Below are 13,630 nucleotides of genomic sequence, written 5' to 3' on the forward strand. Positions count from 1 at the left end.
GTGCATGCGCATGCACGCTTCAATATAACCCATCGTTTTTTTCATTTTTTCCAAATCCTCAAAAATGATGAAAAACGGCGTGCTATAGTATGCCATGTCGTGTTTTAAATCCTCAACAATGATGAAGACTATAGCGATGACCTCTGAGACCATGGACCAATGAACCATGTAAATACAACAAATTGAGCAGGGCACTGCAGGGAGTTGCACCCCGTTCCGGTAAACCAGAAGTACGACACCAGTGCCTTAGTTTTTGTGTTGTCATTTACAGGTCCTTTCGTTGAAATGTAAATTTTACATTTCAACAGTAAAGTAATATATAAAGAAGAGAAACACAAAAGTACAAAAATAACATTTTCGAATTACCTGTACTTGCTTTGATTTTTTAAACTTTCTCTAAACATTATTTGACACTTTTGGTTGTTGAAAAACAGCTTCTAACCATCTAACTATTATTTGACACTTTTGGTTGTTTCAAAATTTCAAAAAACATGGGCTATAACCCATCGTTTTTTTCATTTTTGTCTAATCATCAAAAATGATGAAAAACGGCGCGCTATAGTATGCCGTACGATATAGGCTATAGCCCATGGTCCAAAATGATGAGAAACGAGGATAACTTTTATTTTCAAAATTTCAAAAAACATGGGCTATAACCAATCGTTTTTTTCATTTTTAAATTTTTGTCAAATCATCAAAAAGTAGTGATCGACCGATATGGATTTTGGCCGATATATCCGATCACCGATTAGTGGACAATCAAAAAGCCCGATAGCCGATATTATGACCGATTATGAATAGTAAAAAAAAAAAAAAAAGTAAAAAAAAGTAAAAATAACATAACTTTCAACACAAGAAATTCCTTTAAATGTATTGGAGAACATTTATTGCTTAGCAAGCACAACAACAACAACATTGTTTTCAGTTACTTCAGTAACACTCCCCCTCCCCATCAAATGCATTTTTGCATTTTTTAAACAAGTGCAATGTACTGTAGCACAGTAGCAGCATGGGACATTCAACACAGTGAGTAGTACAGTATGAACAACAACATTGTATTCAGTTACTTCAGTAACACTCCCCCTCCCCCCCCCCCCCCCCATCAAATGCAGTAATGCAGCACAGTAGCAGCATGGAACATTCAACACAGTGAGTAGTAGGCTACAGTAAACTAAAGTGCAGGCTGTGTTTAGTACAGCCTGACTGTTTTGAAGATGGTTCCAAAGATTTGTCGTGTTCTGATTTTTTTTTAAAGCTGATCCTGTGCTGGGTTGTTCATTGCAAGTATTGCAGATTGTTGTGCCTGTTGCTGATTTTGTGAAGTAGTCCCAGACTACACTTCTACGCCGTCCTGGAGGAGCCATCTACAATAACAGGAGGTTGAGAGAGTCAATGATTATTTTTTTGTAATAATAAACATTTACAAACAAGTACATAAATACTGATAATGGCCCTCTACAAGCCTCATTAAAACATTGTGAGCTTGTAGATTGGCTATTTTTAATTTGACTATATTTTAATGTATACCATACTATAAATGTAAAGTACTAAAATATGTCTTTGAGATATTGTGGGGCAGCCCTAAATGTCCAAAAATGCTAAATACAAATAGGCCTACTATGATTTCAGCATGGGTCAGGGATTAAAATGTAATCATGTATCACTATTCTGTAGTCTTCTTGTATTCTTACGTAGCCATGTAGTGTTACATAGACAATGTTACCCTTATATAAATGTGCTACCTGGGGTAGCACATTTATATAAGGTCACATTTTATATGCAACACTACATGGCTACGTTCTATGTAACGGTGTTACATTGAATCTCGTGACCCATACAATTGTGCTCCCTCGTCTGATTTGGGGCAAAATGGCTGCCCCCAGTACTTGTTGCACAGTAGTTGTTGACTAGAAGCTCGACCGGCCGCACATTTCATGTATGCGTCGATAATAATCATGCGTTTATAAACAAAGCAGTTCAGTAAAGTTCTCTTACTTTGTGGAAGAAGAAGAATGTCCGTCTCCTTTCACTCCGTTGATGGCGGTGGAACTGCAGCACACCGTGCCGTGGCTTCCCCTCCTGTGAGACGAGATAAAACATTCGGAAGCGAGTCAGCATGCAGTCAGTCACATAATGCTATTATATTTTACATGAGCGTTACATTACAACGAACGGATTACCTGAAAAACAAGCTCCGTGTTGCTTCTTGGAGAAGTTGAACTGGTGAGTGCTTAAGGCGGATTGTGATGGCTCATGGCTGGAAAGTTTTCCACATGTCTCTTTGAGAGAGAGAGAGAGAAAGCGAGACAGACAGTTAATTATTTCCAAGATAATAATAAAGTGTAAATGTATAAGCACGCTGTGAAGGGTTATATAATTGTGAATATCTTACTTGTAAAACAGCCAGTTTCTCCACGACAAAGCGGCAGGTGAGGGTGTCCCCAGCTCTGTGCACAACATGCAGTGTTTACTTTTTTCTGTGCTCAGCACTGCAGAGTAGACGCACTCGCAGAGGATTCATTCGTTTCATTGGCTCATGATGTACGTTTTCAACCAATCGAAGGATCTTTTGGTCGGCACATTGTTAGTGAGAGAGGTTGTTGCACCAATATTTGCGCATGAGAAAAAATAAAATAATCGGCCTCGATTTTTTTTTTTTACCACCGATACCGATATTAATAAAAAACATGAATATCGAAGCCGATAATCGGCCGTGGCCGATTATCGGTCGATCACTATCAAAAAGGATGAAAAACGGCGCGCTATAGTATGCCGTACGATATAGGCTATAGCCCATGGTCCAAAATGATGAGAAACGAGGATAACTTTTATATTTCAAAATTTCAAAAAACATGGGCTATAACCCATCGTTTTTTTTTTTTTTCATTTTTGTCAAATCATCAAAAATGATGAAAAACGGCGCGCTATAGTATGCCGTACGATATAGGCTATAGCCCATGGTCCAAAATGATGAGAAACGAGGATAACTTTTTTTTTCAAAATTTCAAAAAACATGGGCTATAACCCATCGTTTTTTTCATTTTTTTCAAATCATCAAAAATGATGAAAAACGGCGCGCTATAGTATGCCGTACGATATAGGCTATAGCCCATGGTCCAAAATGATGAGAAACGAGGATAACTTTTTTTATCAAAATTTCAAAAAACATGGGCTATAACCCATCGTTTTTTTCATTTTTTCAATTTTGTCAAATCATCAAAAATGATGAAAAACGGCACGCTATAGTATGCCGTACGATATGGGCTATAGCCCATGGTCCAAAATGATGAGAAACGAGGATAACTTTTTTTATCAAAATTTCAAAAAACATGGGCTATAACCCATCGTTTTTTTCATTTTTTCAATTTTGTCAAATCATCAAAAATGATGAAAAACGGCACGCTATAGTATGCCGTACGATATAGGCTATAGCCCATGGTCCAAAATGATGAGAAACGAGGATAACTTTTTTTTTCAAAATTTCAAAAAACATGGGCTATAACCCATCGTTTTTTTCATTTTTTCATTTTTGTCAAATCATCAAAAATGATGAAAAACGGCGCGCTATAGTATGCCGTACGATATAGGCTATAGCCCATGGTCCAAAATGATGAGAAAAGAGGATAACTTTTTTTTTCAAAATTTCAAAAAACATGGGCTATAACCCATCTTTTTTCATCATTTTTGAGGATTTGATTTTTTTTTTTTTTAAGTTGGGTTATAGCCCATGTTTTTTGAAATTTTGAAAAAAAAAGTTATCCTCGTTTCTCATCATTTTGGACCATGGGCTATAGCCCATATCGTACGTCATACTATAGCACGCCGTTTTTCATCATTTTTGAGGATTTGAAAAAAAATGAAAAAAACAATGTGTTATAGCCCATGTTTTTTTAAATTAAAAAAAAAAAAGTTATCCTCGTTTCTCATAATTTTGGACCATGGGCTATAGCCCATATCGTACGTCATACTATAGCACGCCGTTTTTCATCATTTTTGAGGATTTGAAAAAAATGAAAAAAACGATGGGTTATATTGAAGCGTGCACCTACACACACACAGGCGCACATGCGTATGCACACCTGGACCTATAAATGAACAACACAAAAACTAAGGCACTGGTGTCGGACTTCTGGTTTACCGGAACGGGGTTCAACTCCCTGCAGTGCCCTACTCAATGTGTTGTATTTACCGGAAAGGATGGGAAACATTAGCAAATTGCGTAGGATGGGAAACATTAGCAAATTGCGTAGTGTTTAAAAAAAAACGATGGGTTATAGCCAATTGTTTTTTAAAATTTTTGAAAAATTGCGAAATTGCGGAAAAAACGATTGCTTAAAAGCCATATTTTTTTGAATGGGACAAAATTTCAAAAAACATGGGCTATAACCCATCGTTTTTTTATTTTTTCATTTTTTTCAAATCCTCCAAAAAGATGAAAAACGGCGTGCTATAGTATGCCGTACGATATGGGCTATAGCCCATGGTCCAAAATGATGAGAAACGAGGCTAACTTTTTTTTTCAAAATTTCAAAAAACATGGGCTATAACCCATCGTTTTTTTCATTTTTTCCAAATCCTCAAAAATGATGAAAAACGGCGTGCTATAGTATGCCGTACGATATGGGCTTATAGCCCATGGTCTAAAATGATGAGAAACGAGAATAACTTTTTTTTTCAAAATTTAAAAAAACATGGGCTATAACCCATCGTTTTTTCCAAATCCTCAAAAATGATGAAAAACGGCGTGCTATAGTATGCCGTACGATATGGGCTATAGCCCATGGTCCAAAATGATGAGAAACGAGAATAACCTTTTTTTTCAAAAGTTCAAAAAACATGGGCTATAACCCATCGATTTTTTCATTTTTTTTAAATCCTCAAAAATGATGAAAAACGGCGTGCTATAGTATGCCGTACGATATGGGCTATAGCCCATGGTCCAAAGTGGCAGAAGATAAATATAAAAAATGCAAAAATAAGTTAACTAGTATTATAAGGATAAGCAAGAAAGAATACGTTAAGAATAAATTAGATGAGAACCAAAACAATATTAAAGAGATATGGAAACTATTAAACAGTATTATAAGAGATGGTGTCACACAAAACAGCTTACCTGCAGTGTTTTGTTAATGTGGGCCCTGATCTAGGCAGTAGAATTCAGGACCGAGGATCAGATGGTGAACATGTGGGGGGGGGATGGTTGATAGAAATCCTTGCTCAATGTTCTTGAGTGAATTGAAGGAAATTGACATTTTGGACATAGTCAAAAACAGTCATAACAAAACATCTACCGACTATAATGATATTGACATGTCACTGGTCAAACAGGTCATTGGGGGGATTTTTAGGCCATTTACACACATATGTAGGCCTAATGTATCATTCCAAACAGGTTCATTTCCAGACCAATAAATGAAAATAGCAAAGGTCATTCACTGTATAAAAATGGGAGCAAACACCACTTCACAAACTGTACAGACCTGTCTCATTACTGCCACAATTCTCAGAGATATTGGAGAAACGTTTTAACAGCAGACTTCATAGATTCATTCTTTGACAGATTTAATATACTCTCAGAGATTCAATATGGTTTCAGAAAGAACAGATCAACATCTCAGGCATTGATGGAATCACAGACGCCATTGATAATCGCCAGTATGCAATAGGAATATTCATTTACCTCAAAAAAGCTTTTGACACTATCCATCACAACACAACACATTAGTAATTAAACTGGAGAAAACTGGTATCAGAGGCATTGCAATTAAACTGGATTAAAAGTTACTTGGACAGACGGCAACAGTTTGAGAAACTGGGCACCTATTGCTCAAGTTGTCTGGAAATGACTTGTGGTGTCCCCCAGGGGTCAGTACTGGGGCCCAAACTATTTATTCTTTAGATCGATGATATTTACAAAGTATCAAAGCTGCTGTCACTATAGTACTTTCTGCAGACGACACTAATGTATTTTGCTCTGGTGATAATCTGGATAAACTGCAGGTTGACATCAATGAAGAATTAAGTAAATTAAAAATTATCTTTGAATGTGAGCAAGACAAAGTTTATACTATTTGGTAATCACAGGACTAACACACAGGCACATTATAATACACATATTGATGGGATTGCTATTGACCGGGTTCACGGAAATACATTTCTGGGCGTGACAATAGATGACAGGCTTAGCTGGAAACCACACATTACTAACGTCAAGTACAAAGTGGCTAGAAGTATAGCAGTCATAAATAAGGCAAAGCAGGTTCTCGATCCCAAGTCACTTCACACTCTCTACTGTTCAATTAAATTAGTATTGCCATATTTTCATTATATGGAAATAACTATAAGAATTCAGTTCAGTCGCTATATAGTCATTCTACAGAAAAGAGCAATAAGAATCATTCATAAGGTCAGCTATCTGGAACATACTAATTCTCTATTTTTACAGTCAAGACTGCTCAAATTCACTGATTGCAACTCTTTGTATATTGGCATCGAGCAGGCATCACTCAGGCGTTTACAGCTAGTGCAGAACACAGCTGCCCGCCTTCTCACCGGCACTATAAAATATGTTATAGTGTAATAGTGTATATTGTATAGTGTTACAGTGTCATAGTGTTGTATATATTTATAGGAGGGTTGACATACTGTGAATCAGGAGGTCCAGGTTCGTTACTGAAGTCAGGAGGATTTCCTTTAGACCAGTCACTCTTCACAGACAGAAGGCTGGGAGTTGGAGACTCTGCTCTGTGGTGGACACTTCTGGAATCATACAGACAGAAATAACAATACATAAACAACAGAGACAGTGAATAATACTACTAGAAATAATACTAAGTAAATAACAGACATTAATTAGCATAACAGTAGCTTGTATTCCATGTAGTACAAACGGTGCAATGGAATGATTTGCCCAAGGAGATAAAGACAAGTGCCTCTCTAAACACTTAAAACTTAGGTCAGGATTGAGAAGGCGTTTTTAGAATCCTGAATGGGTCTGTTGAATTGAGCAATTGTAACAGTTATCTCCTTAACACATTCCTACCAGGATTACTGCATGTTTTTGTGAGGGTACCTACCCTAGGGGACACGAGGAGAACATGTGAGGGTACCTACCCTAGGGGACACGGGGAGAACATGTGAGGGTACCTACCCTAGGGGACACGGGGAGAACATGTGGGGGGGAATGGTTGATAGAAATCCTTGCTCAATGTTCTTGAGTGAATTGAAGGAAATTGACATTTTGGACATAGTCAAAAACAGTCATAACAAAACATCTACCGACTATAATGATATTGACATGTCACTGGTCAAACAGGTCATTGGGGGGATTTTTAGGCCATTTACACACATATGTAGGCCTAATGTATCATTCCAAACAGGTTCATTTCCAGACCAATAAATGAAAATAGCAAAGGTCATTCACTGTATAAAAATGGGAGCAAACACCACTTCACAAACTGTACAGACCCGTCTCATTACTGCCACAATTCTCAGAGATATTGGAGAAACGTTTTAACAGCAGACTTCATAGATTAATTCTTTGACAGATTTAATATACTCTCAGAGATTCAATATGGTTTCAGAAAGAACAGATCAACATCTCAGGCATTGATGGAATCACAGACGCCATTGATAATCGCCAGTATGCAATAGGAATATTCATTTACCTCAAAAAAGCTTTTGACACTATCCATCACAACACAACACAACACATTAGTAATTAAACTGGAGAAAACTGGTATCAGAGGCATTGCAATAAACTGGATTAAAAGTTACTTGGACAGACGGCAACAGTTTGAGAAACTGGGCACCTATTGCTCAAGTTGTCTGGAAATGACTTGTGGTGTCCCCCAGGGGTCAGTACTGGGGCCCAAACTATTTATTCTTTAGATCGATGATATTTACAAAGTATCAAAGCTGCTGTCACTATAGTACTTTCTGCAGACGACACTAATGTATTTTGCTCTGGTGATAATCTGGATAAACTGCAGGTTGACATCAATGAAGAATTAAGTAAATTAAAAATTATCTTTGAATGTGAGCAAGACAAAGTTTATACTATTTGGTAATCACAGGACTAACACACAGGCACATTATAATATACATATTGATGGGATTGCTATTGACCGGGTTCCAGTGCCGTTTCTACGGGGGGGCACTAGGGGGCGCTGCCCCCCCAGATAGACTTTGTGCCCCCCCAGTCCAGAACCCTACCCCACCATTATTTTTAATGTTTTACAGGTTTAAAATATATATAATGTGTTATTTTCATGTTCTTTGTGTTTATAATAAATTTACATTTTCTAATGAATTCATAGTAATAAAAATGCAATAATAAAAAGTAGCCTACACTGGCACCTAGTCGGTGCACCTAGTCGGATTCGTTTTGATGCAGCGCACCAAAAGCTACGTCATTACCAGTTTTGCCACGCAGGGCGGGTCAATTCAAATATTTTCAGACTTCAGTCACAGTGAAAACAAACCCAAACCGGTAAAATTGAATCATGGATATTAGGAACTGGCTCAAAGGCTAAACACCAAACTCTATAAACCCACCAGCGCCTTCAGAAAGGTAGACTGATGACGATACTGAAACCACCGCCATGTCGCCTGTTGTTGTTAATATTGCGGGGAGTCGTTCGAGCACCGAGCACAACTAAATGCACAACGAAATTCGGTCGTCGGATCACATTACTGGGGGTTCGCGAGTGTCGGATAGCATTATTTCAGTGAGGCAGAGGGCTGCTGTAGCAACTTCCACAGCAGCAGCTCAACTTTCGGACCTCCACCACCACCGCATGCTTCTCCACCAGAGGTTCTTGGTTCTGGCACACCGAATCAGGTAAAACGGGACAAATACCCAAGTAGTCATAATGGCAAAAAACGCTCGTTTATGAGTACATGGTTTCAGGGCAGGGACTGGCTGGAGACAGCACGGAACAGAATCAAACAAAGGCTTAAATAAGCATGCGCTCTCTAAAGAGCATTTGACGTGTGCCGACATTTGGAGGGAGGGAGACAGACGCGCAGATCCCCCCCCCCCCTTTGCCTCCCGACATAAATACACTAAATAGACTTGTTGTTTTTGGTTGGTGCATAAACTTTTACTCATATTCCCCTACCGTGGAGATGGCGACATATAAAAGTCACTATAGGCCTAAATGCTCAACTATTTGTTGGTGATTAATGGTTGGTGCATATAGGCTATAGTCTTTTTTTTCTACTTTCCTCCCGCCGTGGAGATGCTCATTGTGTTCATTGTGTTGTTGGTGCGATGCGATCGTGTTTCCACATGACAGTATATAGGCTATGTTTGTTTGTTTGTTCTGTTGGCTACAATAATTAGGTTATATCATTTGTTTTGGTGTATAATTGGAACCTATACTTGTAGCCCTTCTCCAAGCCTTTTGTGTTGTTTTATTGTATAGGCCTATGTGAGAGCTTAATTGCTATATATGGATGTGAACTTGAAAAATCAACTGCCCCCCTTAGAAATATGAATGCCCCCCTGCTGATTATTCCCTGGATACGGCACTGCCGGGTTCATGGAAATACATTTATTACATTTATTATATTATTATATTGACCGGGTTCATGGAAATACATTTCTGGGCGTGACAATAGATGACAGGCTTAGCTGGAAACCACACATTACTAACGTCAAGTACAAAGTGGCTAGAAGTATAGCAGTCATAAATAAGGCAAAGCAGGTTCTCGATCCCAAGTCACTTCACACTCTCTACTGTTCAATTAAATTAGTATTGCCATATTTTCATTATATGGAAATAACTATAAGAATTCAGTTCAGTCGCTATATAGTCATTCTACAGAAAAGAGCAATAAGAATCATTCATAAGGTCAGCTATCTGGAACATACTAATTCTCTATTTTTACAGTCAAGACTGCTCAAATTCACTGATTGCAACTCTTTGTATATTGGCATCGAGCAGGCATCACTCAGGCGTTTACAGCTAGTGCAGAACACAGCTGCCCGCCTTCTCACCGGCACTATAAAATATGTTATAGTGTAATAGTGTATATTGTATAGTGTTACAGTGTCATAGTGTTGTATATATTTATAGGAGGGTTGACATACTGTGAATCAGGAGGTCCAGGTTCGTTACTGAAGTCAGGAGGATTTCCTTTAGACCAGTCACTCTTCACAGACAGAAGGCTGGGAGTTGGAGACTCTGCTCTGTGGTGGACACTTCTGGAATCATACAGACAGAAATAACAATACATAAACAACAGAGACAGTGAATAATACTACTAGAAATAATACTAAGTAAATAACAGACATTAATTAGCATAACAGTAGCTTGTATTCCATGTAGTACAAACGGTGCAATGGAATGATTTGCCCAAGGAGATAAAGACAAGTGCCTCTCTAAACACTTAAAACTTAGGTCAGGATTGAGAAGGCGTTTTTAGAATCCTGAATGGGTCTGTTGAATTGAGCAATTGTAACAGTTATCTCCTTAACACATTCCTACCAGGATTACTGCATGTTTTTGTGAGGGTACCTACCCTAGGGGACACGAGAAGAACATGTGAGGGTACCTACCCTAGGGGACACGGGGAGAACATGTGAGGGTACCTACCCTAGGGGACACGGGGAGAACATGTGAGGGTACCTACCCTAGGGGACACGGGGAGAACATGTGGGGGGGAATGGTTGATAGAAATCCTTGCTCAATGTTCTTGAGTGAATTGAAGGAAATTGACATTTTGGACATAGTCAAAAACAGTCATAACAAAACATCTACCGACTATAATGATATTGACATGTCACTGGTCAAACAGGTCATTGGGGGGATTTTTAGGCCATTTACACACATTATGTAGGCCTAATGTATCATTCCAAACAGGTTCATTTCCAGACCAATAAATGAAAATAGCAAAGGTCATTCCACTGTATAAAAATGGGAGCAAACACCACTTCACAAACTGTACAGACCTGTCTCATTACTGCCACAATTCTCAGAGATATTGGAGAAACATTTTTAACAGCAGACTTCATAGATTCATTCTTTGACAGATTTAATATACTCTCAGAGATTCAATATGGTTTCAGAAAGAACAGATCAACATCTCAGGCATTGATGGAATCACAGACGCCATTGATAATCGCCAGTATGCAATAGGAATATTCATTTACCTCAAAAAAGCTTTTGACACTATCCATCACAACACAACACATTAGTAATTAAACTGGAGAAAACTGGTATCAGAGGCATTGCAATAAACTGGATTAAAAGTTACTTGGACAGACGGCAACAGTTTGAGAAACTGGGCACCTATTGCTCAAGTTGTCTGGAAATGACTTGTGATGTCCCCCAGGGGTCAGTACTGGGGTCCAAACTATTTATTCTTTAGATCGATGATATTTACAAAGTATCAAAGCTGCTGTCACTATAGTACTTTCTGCAGACGACACTAATGTATTTTGCTCTGGTGATAATCTGGATAAACTGCAGGTTGACATCAATGAAGAATTAAGTAAATTAAAAATTATCTTTGAATGTGAGCAAGACAAAGTTTATACTATTTGGTAATCACAGGACTAACACACAGGCACATTATAATATACATATTGATGGGATTGCTATTGACCGGGTTCATGGAAATACATGTATTACATTTATTATATTATTATATTGACCGGGTTCACGGAAATACATTTCTGGGCGTGACAATAGATGACAGGCTTAGCTGGAAACCACACATTACTAACGTCAAGTACAAAGTGGCTAGAAGTATAGCAGTCATAAATAAGGCAAAGCAGGTTCTCGATCCCAAGTCACTTCACACTCTCTACTGTTCAATTAAATTAGTATTGCCATATTTTCATTATATGGAAATAACTATAAGAATTCAGTTCAGTCGCTATATAGTCATTCTACAGAAAAGAGCAATAAGAATCATTCATAAGGTCAGCTATCTGGAACATACTAATTCTCTATTTTTACAGTCAAGACTGCTCAAATTCACTGATTGCAACTCTTTGTATATTGGCATCGAGCAGGCATCACTCAGGCGTTTACAGCTAGTGCAGAACACAGCTGCCCGCCTTCTCACCGGCACTATAAAATATGTTATAGTGTAATAGTGTATATTGTATAGTGTTACAGTGTCATAGTGTTGTATATATTTATAGGAGGGTTGACATACTGTGAATCAGGAGGTCCAGGTTCGTTACTGAAGTCAGGAGGATTTCCTTTAGACCAGTCACTCTTCACAGACAGAAGGCTGGGAGTTGGAGACTCTGCTCTGTGGTGGACACTTCTGGAATCATACAGACAGAAATAACAATACATAAACAACAGAGACAGTGAATAATACTACTAGAAATAATACTAAGTAAATAACAGACATTAATTAGCATAACAGTAGCTTGTATTCCATGTAGTACAAACGGTGCAATGGAATGATTTGCCCAAGGAGATAAAGACAAGTGCCTCTCTAAACACTTAAAACTTAGGTCAGGATTGAGAAGGCGTTTTTAGAATCCTGAATGGGTCTGTTGAATTGAGCAATTGTAACAGTTATCTCCTTAACACATTCCTACCAGGATTACTGCATGTTTTTGTGAGGGTACCTACCCTAGGGGACACGAGGAGAACATGTGAGGGTACCTACCCTAGGGGACACGGGGAGAACATGTGAGGGTACCTACCCTAGGGGACACGGGGAGAACATGTGGGGGGGAATGGTTGATAGAAATCCTTGCTCAATGTTCTTGAGTGAATTGAAGGAAATTGACATTTTGGACATAGTCAAAAACAGTCATAACAAAACATCTACCGACTATAATGATATTGACATGTCACTGGTCAAACAGGTCATTGGGGGGATTTTTAGGCCACATTATGTAGGCCTAATGTATCATTCCAAACAGGTTCATTTCCAGACCAATAAATGAAAATAGCAAAGGTCATTCACTGTATAAAAATGGGAGCAAACACCACTTCACAAACTGTACAGACCTGTCTCATTACTGCCACAATTCTCAGAGATATTGGAGAAACGTTTTAACAGCAGACTTCATAGATTCATTCTTTGACAGATTTAATATACTCTCAGAGATTCAATATGGTTTCAGAAAGAACAGATCAACATCTCAGGCATTGATGGAATCACAGACGCCATTGATAATCGCCAGTATGCAATAGGAATATTCATTTACCTCAAAAAAGCTTTTGACACTATCCATCACAACACAACACATTAGTAATTAAACTGGAGAAAACTGGTATCAGAGGCATTGCAATAAACTGGATTAAAAGTTACTTGGACAGACGGCAACAGTTTGAGAAACTGGGCACCTATTGCTCAAGTTGTCTGGAAATGACTTGTGGTGTCCCCCAGGGGTCAGTACTGGGGCCCAAACTATTTATTCTTTAGATCGATGATATTTACAAAGTATCAAAGCTGCTGTCACTATAGTACTTTCTGCAGACGACACTAATGTATTTTGCTCTGGTGATAATCTGGATAAACTGCAGGTTGACATCAATGAAGAATTAAGTAAATTAAAAATTATCTTTGAATGTGAGCAAGACAAAGTTTATACTATTTGGTAATCACAGGACTAACACACAGGCACATTATAATATACATATTGATGGGA

The 13,630-nt window shown here is 38.2% G+C and overlaps 1 long non-coding RNA gene across 1 annotated transcript; it reads right to left on the reverse strand.

The window, feature by feature from the left end:
- Positions 1 to 1,174: 1,174 nt before the first annotated feature.
- Positions 1,175 to 2,473, reverse strand: LOC308311101. The gene is made up of 4 exons (XR_013963589.1): positions 2,393 to 2,473; positions 2,181 to 2,279; positions 1,996 to 2,079; positions 1,175 to 1,364 (listed from the first exon to the last, which is right to left on the reverse strand). It is a non-coding gene; the product is annotated as an uncharacterized lncRNA (long non-coding RNA).
- Positions 2,474 to 13,630: the final 11,157 nt, after the last annotated feature.

This window comes from Protomyctophum bolini (genome assembly GCF_963924005.1).
Source record: "Protomyctophum bolini genome assembly, chromosome: 23".
Taxonomy (NCBI): Eukaryota; Metazoa; Chordata; class Actinopteri; order Myctophiformes; family Myctophidae; genus Protomyctophum; species Protomyctophum bolini.